At 39.2% G+C, this 16,858-nt stretch overlaps 1 long non-coding RNA gene across 2 annotated transcripts; it reads left to right on the top strand.

Annotated features, from left to right (window-relative positions):
• Window positions 1–2,738: 2,738 nt before the first annotated feature.
• On the top strand, window positions 2,739–6,546 carry LOC127292883 (uncharacterized). Of its 2 annotated transcripts, XR_007845410.2 has the most exons (5): window positions 2,739–3,216; window positions 3,382–3,458; window positions 4,343–4,418; window positions 4,572–4,681; window positions 6,180–6,546. It is a non-coding gene; the product is annotated as an uncharacterized lncRNA (long non-coding RNA). The 2 variants fall into 2 exon arrangements; XR_011744351.1 differs by lacking the exon at window positions 4,343–4,418.
• Window positions 6,547–16,858: the final 10,312 nt, after the last annotated feature.

The following is a 16,858-nucleotide window of genomic DNA, read 5'->3' on the forward strand; positions in this document are numbered from 1 at the left end:
TAACCAGCTGAGAGAAAAATAGCGCCAACGCCTACATCACATGGTTCATCTGGTCCTCATCAAGTGAAGCTCATGAAGATACTCCAAGACTCAAGACTTTAGGCGTAGTTTACCCGCTAACTTCTTAGCTGTTACTGAAGTCAGCACCGACCCTCAAGCTGAAGATTGTCTTCAACGACCCCTGTTGCTGCTTCATATGGGTACCAACCAGGCGTTTCATCGACTTACTAACTCACTGCGCGTCCCCTATGGTTTAGCTAACACTGTGAGTGCCTCTTGAAGTGGTGGTCTGCACGTCGCCCCCGAAGATTCTTCAACTAAACAAGGAAGATCGACGACTTCTTCAGAAGCCCCCGACAGGACCGCAAGGCAGAAGCTCTAAGTTTTTCCGAAAGTCCGATGAAAAATCTTAAGGGTGGAAGACTTCGTCTTCCATTAAAACTTTAAGCTAACACTAAAAAGTTTTCAACCCCGCTAAGGCACCATTGGAGTGCACTAAATTTTCTGAAGTCGTGAGCTCCACTAGGGTCGTTAAGAAGCTACATGTCTAACATCTGCACGGAGTAGTCAACCTCTTCATGAAGCTCGCCATCGGCAGGAATCCATCATGTCTCTCAGAAGCTGAAGTTGCGACCCTCTCCACAACGGCGCGCCAACAGAAGAATGGAGTCTAACTTTCGTTAAGCTTTACAACCCCTCTAGTTCTACGCTCGGTAATCTCGGGACGAGATTATTTTAAGGGTGGAAGATCTGTAACACCCCAACTTTTGCAACCTTGATTAATTGTCCTTAATGCAAAAATCAGGGGGAACAAAAACTTTTTCTAAGGACTAATTAGATGAATTGCCTTGATCTGTCTGTTAAGATGAATGACTTTGATCTGTAGGTAGATGTATTGTCTTGTTTTGCTTGTTGAGTTTTGTCTTGAGCTTTTTCAAAGAACAACACCTCTAGTGGTTAGACAAACAACTCACCTAATAAAACACATTTGAGACTTAGGAAAAATTGTTTTCCTTTTTACTACATCAAACACTTCTCCTCATGGCAACATGAGTGTGCCATCTTGATTTTTCTCTTGGTGGTACAAGATAGCTCAATCATCCTTAATTCATAACTTGGGATCATCTACCCCTAGCTACATCCCTCTCTTATACCCACTCATCTTTGTTGGTTTTGAGGCCATGTCGACCATCTGTGTTGACAGGCTTAAAATGTCCAGACTTTGGCAGTTAATCTCTAAGCAACCACAACTGTTATTGGTGATCTCAGTGCCTGGATCCCATCTATGCAACACCCTCTTCAACCTCCACGTCTTGCCTGTCTCAGTCAATCCTTGCAGCTCATATATTCAACTTGATCTTATACCCTATCCCGTGTTTCATCACTAGATCACTTCTTCCTCTTTTGCTTCTTGTTTTTATTTTAATCCAAGTTTAATCTTCACAAAACCAAGAGTGGGAATGATGGGTACATTTTGTAGCCACCATCTACCCTTGAGAACACTTCTCCCTAAGTTAGTTTTCTCTCTCAAAAATCCTATTGATTTTCCTTCTCTAGATTTGATCACAAAACTACTTCTAGTTTTACTAAATCTTTTCAAGATATTTCTTCAAGGAAAACAAGGAACTGAAATGGGTTTTGTTTTTCATCCCACTTCTACCAAGTACTGATCTCTAAAACATTATTTTCTATCTTGCTTTCTTTTTAGCAAAAGGCTTGTTTATGATACCTATACCATTTCTTGTTTTCCCTCTTGCTTATTTTTTTTTACATTGGAGAAAAACTCTACTTTACTAGAGAAAGTAGGTAGAATATTTTGAACCCCTATGTTCCAACTAGTTTTATCTCAACACTTTCAAATTTCACCCCACTTGAGTTCATTCCCAATTGTCCCTAGACAATTGAGGTGTTTCAAATACTTTTCCAATAAGTTCTATTTCAAATGACAACTCTTGCACATCTTGTGTACATCTCTGATCTACCCCATAATGTTCCTTCATCCTCCAATTCTTGATCAAATGGATGATCATTTGATACTTTCAAACCACTCCCAATTGACCTCTTATTTGTAGAACAATTTATATTCTTTTCCATCATCACCTTGACCTCATGAATTCATAATTTATGTCACCATATTCATCATTGTGGGTATATGGTTACTTCTCTCATCATCTCTCTTAACCTTGCCCTATCATTGACTAAACCACCATCACCATCCCATCTACCTTGACATGCTCATGCATTGTTGCATGTGGCCAACCCCAATCTTTCAATTTTGAATTCAAATAAAAACTTTTATTCATCAACTATACCTTGGGAACCATCTTCATCATAAGTTGGTCTCAACCAAAGTGGTGGAGATTATTCTCATGGCACATGTCACCTTCATACTCCTTTTTATCTATATGTATATACTCCTATTTTTATCTTTATCAAAGTCACTCATTGACATTATCTTCTCAACATCATGCCTTGGTCTCTGCACATGAATGTTGTGCACCTCTCTCATTGTTCACTTGTGTTTGGCAAGAAAATGGAGCCGGCCATTGTGTTGGCATGACAAATTCGGCCAGCTATTGTGCTCCTCACTTTCTTCTCTTGAAAGCTTTGCCTCCCAACTACTCCAACAATTAAATGGGCAGCCACCCACCTTAGCCAATCAAAATGGAGGCAGCCACCCATCCTCCCTCTATATAAGAGCTTGGCCGGCCACCTCCTCCCCTTTGCTTCATTTCTTCTCACTCTCCACTTTCTCACACTCTCCTCCTGCCCTCCACCACGAAATGGTGCTGCCCCTTGCTCCCATGGCCGGCCATGGCCATGGAAACCACTCCAAGATGAAGCTCCCTCCTCCCTCAAGCTCATCCTCACCATGAGAGCATCTCTCTCACTCTCTTCTCCCCTAATCTTTGATGAATCCAGCTCCCTTTCTCTTTTCCCCTCTCATAAGATTGGATCTTGATGCAGGTGCATGTTGGTCCAAGCATGGAGAAGGTTGAGCAATCCTCAGATCTGAAACTCTTGACCCAATTTCGTCCAAAACCTTGCAGTAATTTCTGCTATCTTGCTGTTTCAGATTCTGGTACGATGTTGTAAAATCCGTCAAATCTTGTGTGCAGATCCAAATCGAGTGATTCAAAGTTCCGCAGATAGGTATTGAAAAGATCTACAACTTGGCATTGATCTCATCCTCAAATTCGTTATGGATTTTGCATGGTAAATAAAGTTCTGCAAACATACAGAATCACTGTTTGTTAGATTTCTTCCGTTTTACAAAACCTTTTTGAGCAAACTCAACTGTGGGTGAAAGCCCTCTTCAGTACCTTCAGTTTGGCGTTGGTTTCACTTCGATTGACCTCCTGAAACTGAAATGGTTTGCAGATCAAGATCTGGTCAGATCTGACTTTGTCGAATTAAACCAGGAGCTTGGAAACTAATTTTTGAATTAAACCAACTGGGTAAGAACCACCTAGTCAATGCCTTTCAGATGCAGCAGACCTCATATTTTTTTGATCTGTGTATGATTTGTGGTGAATTAAACTTGTTCTGTGTGTTCTGCAGACATGGCTGTTAGCTTTTAATTCATCAAAAATCCAATTTTGAACCTAATTGAGTGATTCCAATTCTGTAGGATTACTGAATGTTTTCTTAATCATCTCAAACAATTTTTAAACCTTTATCTGTTCTGCAACTCCATAGTTCAAGCAAATGGTGAAAACATGCAGTAAACTTGTCAATCCATTTGTGGGAGTTTCAGAAACAATTTGAACCCAAATCCAATTATGTACGCTTCTCTATTTAATTACCTTTCCAATGCGTATGGCCTCATATTTTTAGGATTTTTCTACGATTTATGGCTTACAGATCTTGTTTTCTGTACAGTCAGATTCAAAGAAATTCCTAAAATTGTAGGTTTAATATTTTTGGGTGTTTCCAATTGGGTTAGTCTTGTATTAGTACTGGCTATCTAGGAAAAATATTATTAGTCTCTGATCATATATATTTGTTACTGTTAGTAATGTATATGTGTGACATGCATTGTTGAAGCAAAACTTTTCGGTTTATTCAAAACCCTTGACCAACTCTTTTTAGTAGAGATGGGCAACCTTTGTTTTATGCTTGCAAAACAAAACCTCTGCAACTCAACTTTAGCCCTATTGTTTTTCTTAAGTTTTAAAATGATGTGGGATATGGTTTGCTTCCTATTTTGGATGTAGGATTATGTGAACAACTTAATTTAGGAAAACTGTTTTCTACATTTCCAAAAATGTTTGAAAATGTTTTGTGAATGTATTTGATATCAAACTAATGCTCTTATCCTCTTTATGATGTTATCTACCAGGGGATGTTTGGGTTATACCATGGTGATAACCGAGAGAGGCAATTGCTAAGTTGTGATACTCTCATACCTTTACTAGGTAGATAAAATGGGTTCTCTTTAAGTTGTTTGTGGTATCTATAAGTCCTTTGTATGGTAGCTCTTTATTGAATGGTTAAATTATGGTTGTTGTAGGTTTGTTTTGTTGGTGCAATGTGATTGATTGTGTTCCTTTTATATTTTCCGGCGATAGATGCGAACAATTCCGGAGAAGAAGAAGTGGAATCGGACGAGGATTTTATTTATGTTGTTGGGATTCTTATATTGATGGAGTAGAAAAAGTACAGGGACAAATAAGCCAAGGCAAGCCATTTTTTGATCTCTTGCTATTTATCCTTCTTGTTGTGCTCATTGCTTCATTATATACTTGGTTCCTTGTATCATGTGTGATTTTTGGTCCTCTACTCTATGCATACTTATTCCCAAAGTATGTTGAACCCCTTGTTGATGCTTTGCATACTTGCTCCCAATTATGTGAATCCCCTTGTTGATGTTATGCATGCTTACCCTAAGCATGTATGCCCCCTTGACCATATCCATGTTGTCATCTTCTTAGTGGTATGATGATTAACATCATGACCCCTCTTTGAATCATCTTAATTATGTTGTCCCTATACATGCTTATCCTAAGTATGTATGATCCCCTTAACACGTCAATTATCATCCCCTTAGTGGTATGATGGCTAGCATCATGTCATTGTGACTCTTAGTTCCTTCATAAAACTATAGGTTGGGAACCCCCTTGGAAAAATACCTTGTTGAAAAGAATTTTTGAAAACCTTGGGTGAGTTGGACTTACCCAAGTGTGTGTTTATGAAAGGAAGGGATCTTGGCAAAGATGGTTGGAAAGAAAATCTTGTTTTCGAAAACTTTGGCGTCTAAGTATTCACCCGTGACAATTAACCCGCGCAACCACATTACCCTGGAGTGGGACGGGGCTTAGCTCGTAGTTTGTTCTTCTTAACATGGGACACCGCACAACTATATAAGGGTAAGGTTACCCCTGAATCCGGATTGTCGTTGGTGGAGACAATAGTATAACGGGAGGCCTTCGGGGCTGACCCGTCCGGAAGACACTATGGGTCTCCTGGCTTGGCGGTGGATCCACGCTCAAAGTGAGGTGAGATGCCACGGTGCCGGGGAGGTACATACTCCATAGGGTAGGATCCCGTGCTAAGATGAATAGGCGAAAGGCTATGTCCGAGTTTTTGTCATGGCATAGTTGATATGCGGGGATGATGCCCACATGATGAACTCGCGGATCTTGTGGGGAAAGTGTGCAAACTCTGCAGAGTCAAATCTATTCGAATAGCCGTGTCCGCGGTCATGGACGGTTGGAATGGCTGTTGCTTAGCCTAAAGAGTTTTGTTTTATGAAAGTGTTTGACAAAGGAAAGGAAGGAACTTGTTTTCGGAGTACCGGGAAGGTACGGGAAAATTGTGATGACCATATGGAGATGGTCGGAAAGGAAATAAACTGGGTTACCCCCATCCTAGTGTTTTATGTTGTAGAACTCTTTTGAAGTATCTTCTTTAACAAAGATATAGAGATGTCATAGAACACTCCTAAGTATCCCCTTCGACCGAGAAGTTGGGATACTATCTCCACCAAAGAAATTACATCTCTCCTAGATGCTATATTCACAAGAGAAACTGATTCTCTTATGCATGCTATATCCACAAGAGAAACTACTCTTCCTCTCTTGTCTCTTTAGTTAGCTCTTGTTAGTATCTTCTTGATGGTTTGCGAGTACAATTCCAAATGTACTCACGGCTTTGTCCCTGGCTATTTACTTGGCCAGACTTGGAGGAACACGACGGATGAAGAAGGAGTTGGCAACGTCTATGCGTGCTAGGAACGTCTTCCCAGTCAGTTGCCTGTAGGGTTATGGCAGATGACTTGGGTACTGCGCTGCTGAAGTGATGATGCTACTCTGATGATTAGATTAGGCCCTTCGAGGCTATCTTGTAAAGATGGGTCATGTGACTTTATTGTAATTTTTCTTATTCCGTTTTGTAAAGGATGATGTAATTTGATATCAGTTCGGTTATGTGTTCACGACACACTGATCATGGGAACGTGAACTGTATACATAACAGGGTATTTCGGACAGCTAGTCCGGGGTCCCCACAGCTCTACTCATAAGTTCACCTGGGGAGTACACTCTACCTCTCTCTCTGTTTTATTTTATTTTGTTTTGCTTAGTTTACTTTTTTCTAGTTTACTTGTGCTTAGTTTATTTCTGTCTAGTTTTATTTTGCCTAGTTTACTTTTGCTTAGTTTGTTTTTGTCTTGTTTTACTTTTCTCATATATCCAAAAATCCATAAAAATTTGAAAAATCTAAAAATTAAAAACTGCTGTTATGGGAGAACCAACAACCTACTTGGAGCTTATAGAATGTTATAATAATTATAGAAAATCAAGAGCTGGTGAAGTAATGAGTGCTATGATAGAAAAAGTGAATACAATTGCTAAAATCTTGCTTAAGCATGCATGATATAAACTGTTGCTCTCAACAGGATACTAAACATCTTAAATTTCAATGTGGCTTTAGTGAGGAATTTTTAATTAAGAACTATAATCGGAATTGCTATATTCATTATGGGTTCGAAGAGGTAGAACAATTTGTCGTATTTATGGGAGCTTCTGAGATCGAATCCTTCATGGTTGAGAATTATGAAACTTGTGTTGTTTGTAAGGACCTTAAAGATTATGTCTCTTCTATCCTTAATTGTTGCATAGAATGCTTCAGTGATAATCCTTATATCATTGATTATAAAGAGAGACTCATTAATGCACAAGAATGCACTCACAACTTGCAGGAACCTGTGGAAGAAGAAATTGATGAACCTGAAAACTCATTGGATGAAAAAGAGGAGGAGAGCGACGAACAAAAGGAGGAAGAATGGATTAGCTACCCATGCCAACCTTCTAATGAGAGTAACTCTTTATCTCCTACACTATTTGATTGTCCTCCATGCTTACCGAAAGAGGTTGAATGTTATGTTCATGTGGATTCTCTTGAAATATTCCCTATGAGTAATACTTGTGAGAATAATTATGCTACTGTTATTTATGATAATTCATGCTACTTTGATAAATCTTATGATAATGCTTTGTTTGTGCCTGATGTCGAAATGCATGGTACTAAAGAATTTTGCTTAGCAAATGTTTATGATAAATCTTTAGATGATGGTCCTATGTTACTTGATAATATTAATTGTACTACTAATGAAAATGGGATTGGAGAGTTCTTGACTTTATCTATGAGTCCCATATCTCTTGAGATTGATCAATCATCTTGTTATATTATTGATAAAAGTGAGTTTGAAAGTTTTAATTCCACTATTTTTGAGCTTGATAAAAATTATATGTTTGTGGAGCATGAAAAGTATGCTGCATGTGATAGTTATATTGTTGAGTTTATTCATGAAGCTACTGAAAATTATTATGAGAGAGGAAAATATGGCTGTAGAAATTTGCATGGTACTAAAACACCTCTCTATATGCTTAAAATTTTGAAGTTACTCTTGTTTTATCTTCTTATGCTTGTCACTTTGTTCTTCATGAATTTATTTGTGTACAAGATTCCTTTGCATAGGAAGCATGTTAGGCTTAAATGTGTTTTGAATTTGCCTCTTGATGCTCTCTTTTGCTTCAAACACTATTTCTTGCGAGTGCATCCTTAAAACTGCTGAGCCCATCTTAATGGCTATAAAGAAAGCAACTTCTTGGGAGATAACCCATGTGTTATTTTGCCACAGTACTTTGTTTTATATTTGTGTCTTAGAAGTTGTTTACTACTGTAGCGACCTCTCCTTATCTTAGTTTTGTGTATTGTTGTGCCAAGTGAAGCCTCTAATCGAAGGTTGATACTAGATTTGGATTTCTGCGCAGAAACAGATTTCTATCTGTCACGAATCTGGGCTGTTTTCTCTGTAGGTAACTCAGAAAAATATGCCAATTTACGTGCGTGTTCCTCAGATATGTACGCAACTTTCATTAGTTTTGAGTTTTCTGATTTGAGCAACGGAAGTATTTCTTTAAAATTCGTCTTTACTGGCTGTTCTGTTTTGGCAGATTCTGTCTCTGTTTTTTGCATTGTCTCTTGTGGACTTTAAGCAAGGCTTTCTACACGTGGAGAGCTGTAGCTAATGTTTTATTGAGTTCTTGCAATGTGTCACTACAGGACCAAGGTGGATTCAAATTTTTTGAGTACTAACCCCTCTAATGAAGTTTATGAGAAGTTTGGTGTGAAGGAAGTTTTCAAGGGTCAAGAGAGAAGGATGATATATGATCAAGAAGAGTGAAAAGTCTAATCTTGGGGATGCCCCCGTGGTTCATCCCTGCATATTTCAAGAAGACTCAAGCGTCTAAGCTTGGGGATGCCCAAGGCATCCCCTTCTTCATCAACTTATCAGTTTTCTTCTATTGAAACTATATTTTTATTCGGTCACATCATATGTGCTTTACTTGGAGCGTCTGTGTGTTTATTTTCGTTTTGTTTGTGTTTGAATAAATTCGTATCCTAGCAATCCTTGTTTGGGAGAGAGACACGCTCCGCTTTTTCATATGAACACTTGTTCTTCGTTTTACTTTTAATGTTCAATGATAAAAGTTGGAAGCTACGGCACTTATTATTATTTGGTTGGAAACAGAAAATGCCTCATAATGTTTTGGATAATTTGACACTTGGCAATTGTTTTGAGCTCTCAAGTAGATCATGATTAAGTTTTTTCATGTAGTTTAAACCTATTAGTGGAGAACTACTATAGAGCTTGTTAAAATTGGTTTGCATGATTGGTCTCTCTTAAGGTCTAGATATTTTCTGGTAAAAGTGTTCGAGCAACAAGGAAGACAGTGTAGAGTATTATAATGCCTGCAATATGTTGTTATGTGAGTTTTGCTGTACCGGTTCATACTTGTGTTTGCTTCAAACAACCTTGCTAGCCCAAAGCCTTGTACTGAGAGGAAATGCTTCTCGTGCATCCAAAACCTTGAGCCAAAACCTATGCCATTTGTGTCCACCATACCTACCTACTATGTGGTATTTCTCCGCCATTCCAAAGTAAATTGCTTGAGTGCTACCTTTAAATTTCTATCCTCTACCTTTACAATATATAGCTCATGGGACAAATAGCCTAAAAACTATTGTGGTATTGAATATGTACTTATGCACTTTATCTCTTATTAAGTTGCTTGTTGTGCGATAACCATGTTCCTGGGGACGCCATCAACTACTCTTTGTTGAATATCATGTGAGTTGCTATGCATGTTCGTCTTGTCTGAAGTAAGGGAGATTTACCACCAAAATGGTTAGAGCATTGCATATTGTTAGAGAAGAACATTGGGCCGCTAACTAAAGCCATGATCCATGGTGGAAGTTTCAGTTTTGGACAAATATCCTCAATCTCATATGAGAAAATTATTTGTTGTTGAATGCTTATGCATAAAAGAGGAGTCCATTATCTGTTGTCTATGTTGTCCCGGTATGGATGTCTAAGTTGAGAATAATCAATAGCGAGAAATCCGATGCGAGCTTTCTCCTTAGACCTTTGTACAGGCGGCATAGAGGTACCCCTTTGTGACACTTGGTTAAAACATGTGCATTGCGATGATAATCTAGGTAATCCAAGCTAATTAGGACAAGGTGCGGGCACTATTAGTATACTATGCATGAGGCTTGCAACTTGTAAGATATAATTTACATAACACATATGCTTTATTACTACCGTTGACAAAATTGTTTCTTGTTTTCAAAATCAAAGCTCTAGCACAAATATAACAATCGATGCTTTCCTCTTTGAAGGGCCTTTCTTCTACTTTTATGTTGAGTCAGTTTACCTACTTCCTTCCATCTTAGAAGCAAACACTTGTGTTAACTGTGCATTGATTCTTACATACTTGCTTATTTGCATTCATCATATTACTTTATGTTGACAATATCCATGAGATATGCATGTTGAAAGTTGAAAGCAACCGCTGAAACTTATATCTTCCTTTGTGTTGCTTCGATGCCTTTACTTTGAATCTATTGCTTTATGAGTTAACTCTTGTGCAAGACTTTTGATGCTTGTCTTGAAAGTACTCTTCATGAAAAGTTTTGCTATATGTTATCTATTTGTTAGCAACTATAGATCATTGCCTTGAGTCACTTCATTCATTTCATATGCTTTGTAATAGTATGATCAAGGTTATGTAAGTAGCATGTCACTACAGAAATTATTCTTTTTATCGTTTACCTGCTCGGGACGAGTAGAAACTAAGCTTGGGGATGCTGATACGTCTCCAACGTATCCATAATTTCTGATGTTCCATGCTTGTTTTATTACAATACTTACATGTTTTGCTTGCACTTTACAATGTTTTTATGCGTTTTCCGGAACTAACCTATTAACAAGATGCCACAGTGCCAGTTCCTGTTTTCTGCTGTTTTTGGTTCCAGAAAGGCTGTTCGGGCAATATTCTCAGAATTGGACGAAATCAACGCCAAACGTCCTATTTTTCCCGGAAGGCTCCAGAACACCGAAGAAGAGTCGGAGAGGGGCCAGAGGGCCACCACACCATAAGGCGGCGCGGCCTGGCCTGGGCCCGCGCCAGCCTATGGTGAGGAGCCCCCAGGCACCCTCCTGCGTCGCCTCTTCGCCTATAAAACCCCTTTCGACCTAAAAACACAGTACGAATTGATGAAACTCCAGAAAGACTCCAGGGGCGCCGCCACCGTCGCGAAACTCCAATTCGGGGGACAGAAGTCTCTGTTCCGGCACCCTGCCGGGACGGGGAAGTGCCCCCGGAAGCCATCTCCATCAACGCCACCGCCTCCATCATGCTCCGTGAGTAGTTCCCCCATGGACTACGGGTTCTAGCAGTAGCTAGTTGATACGTCTCCGACGTATCGATAATTTCTTATGTTCCATGCCACATTATTGATGATATCTACATGTCTTATGCACATTTTATGTCATATTCGTGCATTTTCTGGAACTAACCTATTAACAAGATGCCGAAGTGCCAGTTGTTGTTTTCTGCTGTTTTTGGTTTCAGAAATCCTAGTAACGAAATATTCTCGGAATCGGACGAAATCAACGCCCAGGTTCCTATTTTGCCCGGAAGCATCCAGAACACACGAGAACCGCCAGAGAGGGGGCACAGGGGCCCACGTCCCCCTATAGTGTGGTCGCCCCTTCGACCTCCTGACGCCGCCTCTTCGCCTATATAAAGCCCCTGGACCTAAAACCTCGATACGAAAAAGCCACGGTACGAGAAACCTTCCAGAGCCGCCGCCATCGCGAAGCCAAGATCTGGGGGACAGGAGTCTCTGTTCCGGCACGCCGCCGGGACGGGGAAGTGCCCCCGGAAGGCTCCTCCATCGACACCACCACCATCTCCATCAACGCTGCTGTCGCCCATGAGGAGGGAGTAGTTCTCCATCGAGGCTCGGGGCTGTACCGGTAGCTATGTGGTTCATCTCTCTCCTATGTACTTCAATACAATAATCTCATGAGCTGCCTTACATGATTGAGATTCATATGATGATGCTTGTAATCTAGATGTCGTTATGCTAGTCAAGTGAATTTTACTTATGTGATCTCCGGAGACTCCTTGTCCCACGTGTGTAAAGGTGACAGTGTGTGCACCGTGTGGGTCTCTTAGGCTATATTTCACAGAATACTTATTCACTGTTATGAATGGCATAGTGAAGTGCTTATTTATATCTCTTTATGATTGCAATGTGTTTTGTATCACAATTTATCTATGTGCTACTCTAGTGATGTTATTAAAGTAGTTTTATTCCTCCTGCACGGTGTAATGGTGACAGTGTGTGCATCCGTGTTAGTACTTGGCGTAGGCTATGATTGTAATCTCTTGTAGATTATGAAGTTAACTATTGCTATGATAGTATTGATTGATCTATGCCTCCTTTCTTAGCATGAAGGTGATAGTGTGCATGCTACGTTAGTACTTGGTTTAGTTGTGTTGATCTATCTTACACTCTAAGGTTATTTAAATATGAACATTGAATTGTGGAGCTTGTTAACTCCGGCATTGAGGGTTCGTGTAATCCTACGCAATGTGTTCATCATCCAACAAGAGTGTAGAGTATGCATTTATCTATTCTGTTATGTGATCAATGTTGAGAGCGTCCACTAGTGAAAGTCTGATCCCTAGGCCTTGTTCCTAAATACTGCTATCGCTGCTTGTTTACTGTTCTACTGCGTTACTACTGCTGCGTTACTACTGCTTGTTTACTGTCCTGGGCAAAGCACTTTTCTGGTGCCGTTGCTACTGCTTATATATATTCATACCACCTGTATCTCACTATCTCTTCGCCAAACTAGTGCACCTATTAGGTGTGTTGGGGACACAAGAGACTTCTTGCTTTGTGGTTGCAGGGTTGCATGAGAGGGATATCTTTGACCTCTTCTTCCCTGAGTTCGATAAACCTTGGGTGATCCACTTAAGGGAAACTTGCTGCTGTCCTACAAACCTCTGCTCTTGGAGGCCCAACACTGTCTACAGGAAAAGGAGGGGGGCGTAGACATCAAGCTATTTTCTGGCGCCGTTGCCGGGGAGGAAAGGTAAAAGGTACTCACACTCCGGACCTCGGCTACCAAGCTATTTTCCGGCGCCGTTGTAAGTACTCGAAGCTATTTCCTTTAGATCCTGCAATTGCATCTTTTTGTTTCTTGTTTACACTAGTTTGGCATAATGGACAAAAATGAGCTTCTTATTCTATTTCCTGATTTAAGACATGGATGGTTTGATGCGAAAATTAAAAAACCTATGGAACATATTAGTATGAACGCTTTGAACACCATTGTTGCTAATGATATGGAAAATTCTAAGCTTGGGGAAGCTGATTTTGATGAGCATGATCTTTTTAGTCCCCCAAGCATTGAGGAGGAAATTTTCTTTGATGATACTTTGCCTCCTATTTATGATGATTATAATGATAGTGGTCTTTTGGTGCCACCTACTATGGAGAGTAAATTTTGTTGTGATTATACTATGCCTCCTACACTTGATGAGAATAATAATGATAGCTACTTTGTTGAATTTGCTCCCACTACAACTAATAAAATTGACTATGCTCATGTGGAGAGTAATAATTTTATGTATGAGACTCATGATAAGAATGCTTTATGTGATAGTTATATTGTTGAGTTTGCTCATGACACTACTGAAAGCTATTATGAGAGAGGAAAATATGGTTGTAGAAATTTTCATGTTACTAAAATGCCTCTCTATGTGCTGAAATTTTTGAAGCTGCACTTGTTTCATCTTTCTATGCTTGTTGCATTATGCTTCATGAACTTGTTTACTTACAAGATTCCTTTTCATAGGAAGCATGTTAGACTTAAATGTGTTTTGAATTTGCCTCTTGATGCTCTCTTTTTGCTTCAAATACTATTTCTTGCGAGTGCATCATTAAAACTGCAGAGCCCATCTTAATGGCTATAAAGAAAGAACTTCTTGGGAGATAACCCATGTGTTATTTTGCTACAGTACTTTGTTTTTATTTTGTGTCTTGGAAGTTGTTTACTACTGTAGCAACCTCTCATTATCTTAGTTTTGTGCTTTATTGTGCCAAGTAAAGTCGTTGATAGTAAAGTTCATACTAGATTTGGATTACTGCGCAGAAACAGATTTCTTTGCTGTCACGAATCTGGGCAAAATTCTCTGTAGGTAACTCAGAAATTTATGCCAATTTACGTGAGTGATCCTCAGATATGTACGCAACTTTCATTCAATTTTAGCATTTTCATTTGAGCAAGTCTGGTGCCTCGATAAAATTCGTCTTTACGGACTGTTCTGTTTTGACAGATTCTGCCTTTTATTTCGCATTGCCTCTTTTGCTATGTTGGATGAATTTCTTTGATCCATTAATATCCAGTAGCTTTATGCAATGTCCAGAAGTGTTAAGAATGATTGTGTCACCTCTGAACATGTTAATTTTTATTGTCCACTAACCCTCTAATGAGTTGTTCTAAGTTTGGTGTGGAGGAAGTTTTCAAGGATCAAGAGAGGAGTATGATGCAATATGATCAAGGAGAGTGAAAGCTCTAAGCTTGGGGATGCCCCGGTGGTTCACCCCTGCATATTTCAAGAAGACTCAAGCGTCTAAGCTTGGGGATGCCCAAGGCATCCCCTTCTTCATCGACAACATTATCAGGTTCCTCCCCTGAAACTATATTTTTATTCCATCACATCTTATGTGCTTTTCTTGGAGCGTCGGTTTGTTTTTGTTTGAATAAAATGGATCCTAGCATTCACTTTGTGGGAGAGAGACACGCTCCGCTGTAGCATGTGGACAAGTATGTCCTTAGGCTCTACTCATAGTATTCATGGCGAAGTTTCTTCTTCGTTAAATTGTTATATGGTTGGAATTGGAAAATGATACATGTAGTAAATTGCTAAAATGTCTTGGATAATGTGATACTTGGCAATTGTTGTGCTCATGTTTAAGCTCTTGCATCATATACTTTGCACCCATTAATGAAGAAATACATAGAGCATGCTAAAATTTGGTTTGCATATTTGGTCTCTCTAAGGTCTAGATAATTTCTAGTATTGAGTTTGAACAACAAGGAAGACGGTGTAGAGTCTTATAATGTTTACAATATGTCTTTTATGTGAGTTTTGCTGCACCGGTTCATCCTTGTGTTTGTTTCAAATAGCCTTGCTAGCCTAAACCTTGTATCGAGAGGGAATACTTCTCATGCATCCAAAATACTTGAGCCAACCACTCTGCCATTTGTGTCCACCATACCTACCTACTACATGGTATTTCTCCGCCATTCCAAAGTAAATTGCTTGAGTGCTACCTTTAAATTTCTATTCTCCACCTTTACAATATATAGCTCATGGGACAAATAGCTTAAAAACTATTGTGGTATTGAATATGTACTTATGCACTTTATCTCTTATTAAGTTGCTTGTTGTGCGATAACCATGTTTCTGGGGACGCCATCAACTACTCTTTGTTGAATTTCATGTGAGTTGCTATGCATGTTCGTCTTGTCTGAAGTAAGAGAGATCTACCACCTTATGGTTAAGCATGCATATTGTTAGAGAAGAACATTGGGCCGCTAACTAAAGCCATGATTCATGGTGGAAGTTTCAGTTTTGGACAATATCCTCAATCTCATATGAGAAAATTAATTGTTGCCACATGCTTATGCATAAAAGAGGAGTCCATTATCTGTTGTCTATGTTGTCCCGGTATGGATGTCTAAGTTGAGAATAATCAATAGCGAGAAATCCAATGCGAGCTTTCTCCTTAGACCTTTGTACAGGCGGCATAGAGGTACCCCTTTGTGACACTTGGTTAAAACATGTGCATTGCGATGATCCGGTAGTCCAAGCTAATTAGGACAAGGTGCGGGCACTATTAGTATACTATGCATGAGGCTTGCAACTTGTAAGATATAATTTACATGATACATATGCTTTATTACTACCATTGACAAAATTGTTTCTTGTTTTCAAAATCAAAGCTCTAGCACAAATATAGCAATCGATGCTTTCCTCTTTGAAGGACCATTTTTTTACTTATATTGTTGAGTCAGTTCACCTATTTCTCTCCACCTCAAGAAGTAAACACTTGTGTGAACTGTGCATTGATTCCTACATACTTGCATATTGCACTTATTATATTACTCTATGTTGACAATATCCATGAGATATACATGTTACAAGTTGAAAGCAACCGCTGAAACTTAATCTTCCATTGTGTTGCTTCAATGCCTTTACTTTGAATTATTGCTTTATGAGTTAAATCTTATGCAAGACTTATTGATGCTTGTCTTGAAGTACTATTCATGAAAAGTCTTTGCTATATGATTCACTTGTTTACTCATGTCATATACATTGTTTTGATCGCTGCATTCACTACATATGCTTTACAAATAGTATGATCAAGGTTATGATGGCATGTCACTCCAGAAATTATCTTTGTTATCGTTTTACCTGCTCGGGACGAGCAGAACTAAGCTTGGGGATGCTGATACGTCTCTGACGTATCGATAATTTCTTATGTTCCATGCCACATTATTGATGATATCTACATGTCTTATGCACATTTTATGTCATATTCGTGCATTTTCTGGAACTAACCTATTAACAAGATGCCGAAGTGCCAGTTGCTGTTTTTTGCTATTTTTGGTTTCAGAAATCCTAGTAACGAAATATTCTCGGAATCGGACGAAATCAACGCCCAGGTTCCTATTTTGCCCGGAAGCATCCAGAACACACGAGAACCGCCAGAGAGGGGGCTGATACGTCCAATTTGCATCACTATTTTATATCATAATTTGCTGTTATTCATTGATATATTTCATATTGGGACACAATACTTATGTTATTTCATCTATTTTGCATGTTTCATCATTGTTGGAGGATCAAGCACCGGAGCCAGGATTCTGCTGGAAAAAGCACCGTCAGAACGCAATATTTCGGAAGATCAGCTGTGGAAGAAA

This window comes from Lolium perenne, chromosome 4, assembly GCF_019359855.2.
Source record: "Lolium perenne isolate Kyuss_39 chromosome 4, Kyuss_2.0, whole genome shotgun sequence".
Taxonomy (NCBI): domain Eukaryota; kingdom Viridiplantae; phylum Streptophyta; class Magnoliopsida; order Poales; family Poaceae; genus Lolium; species Lolium perenne.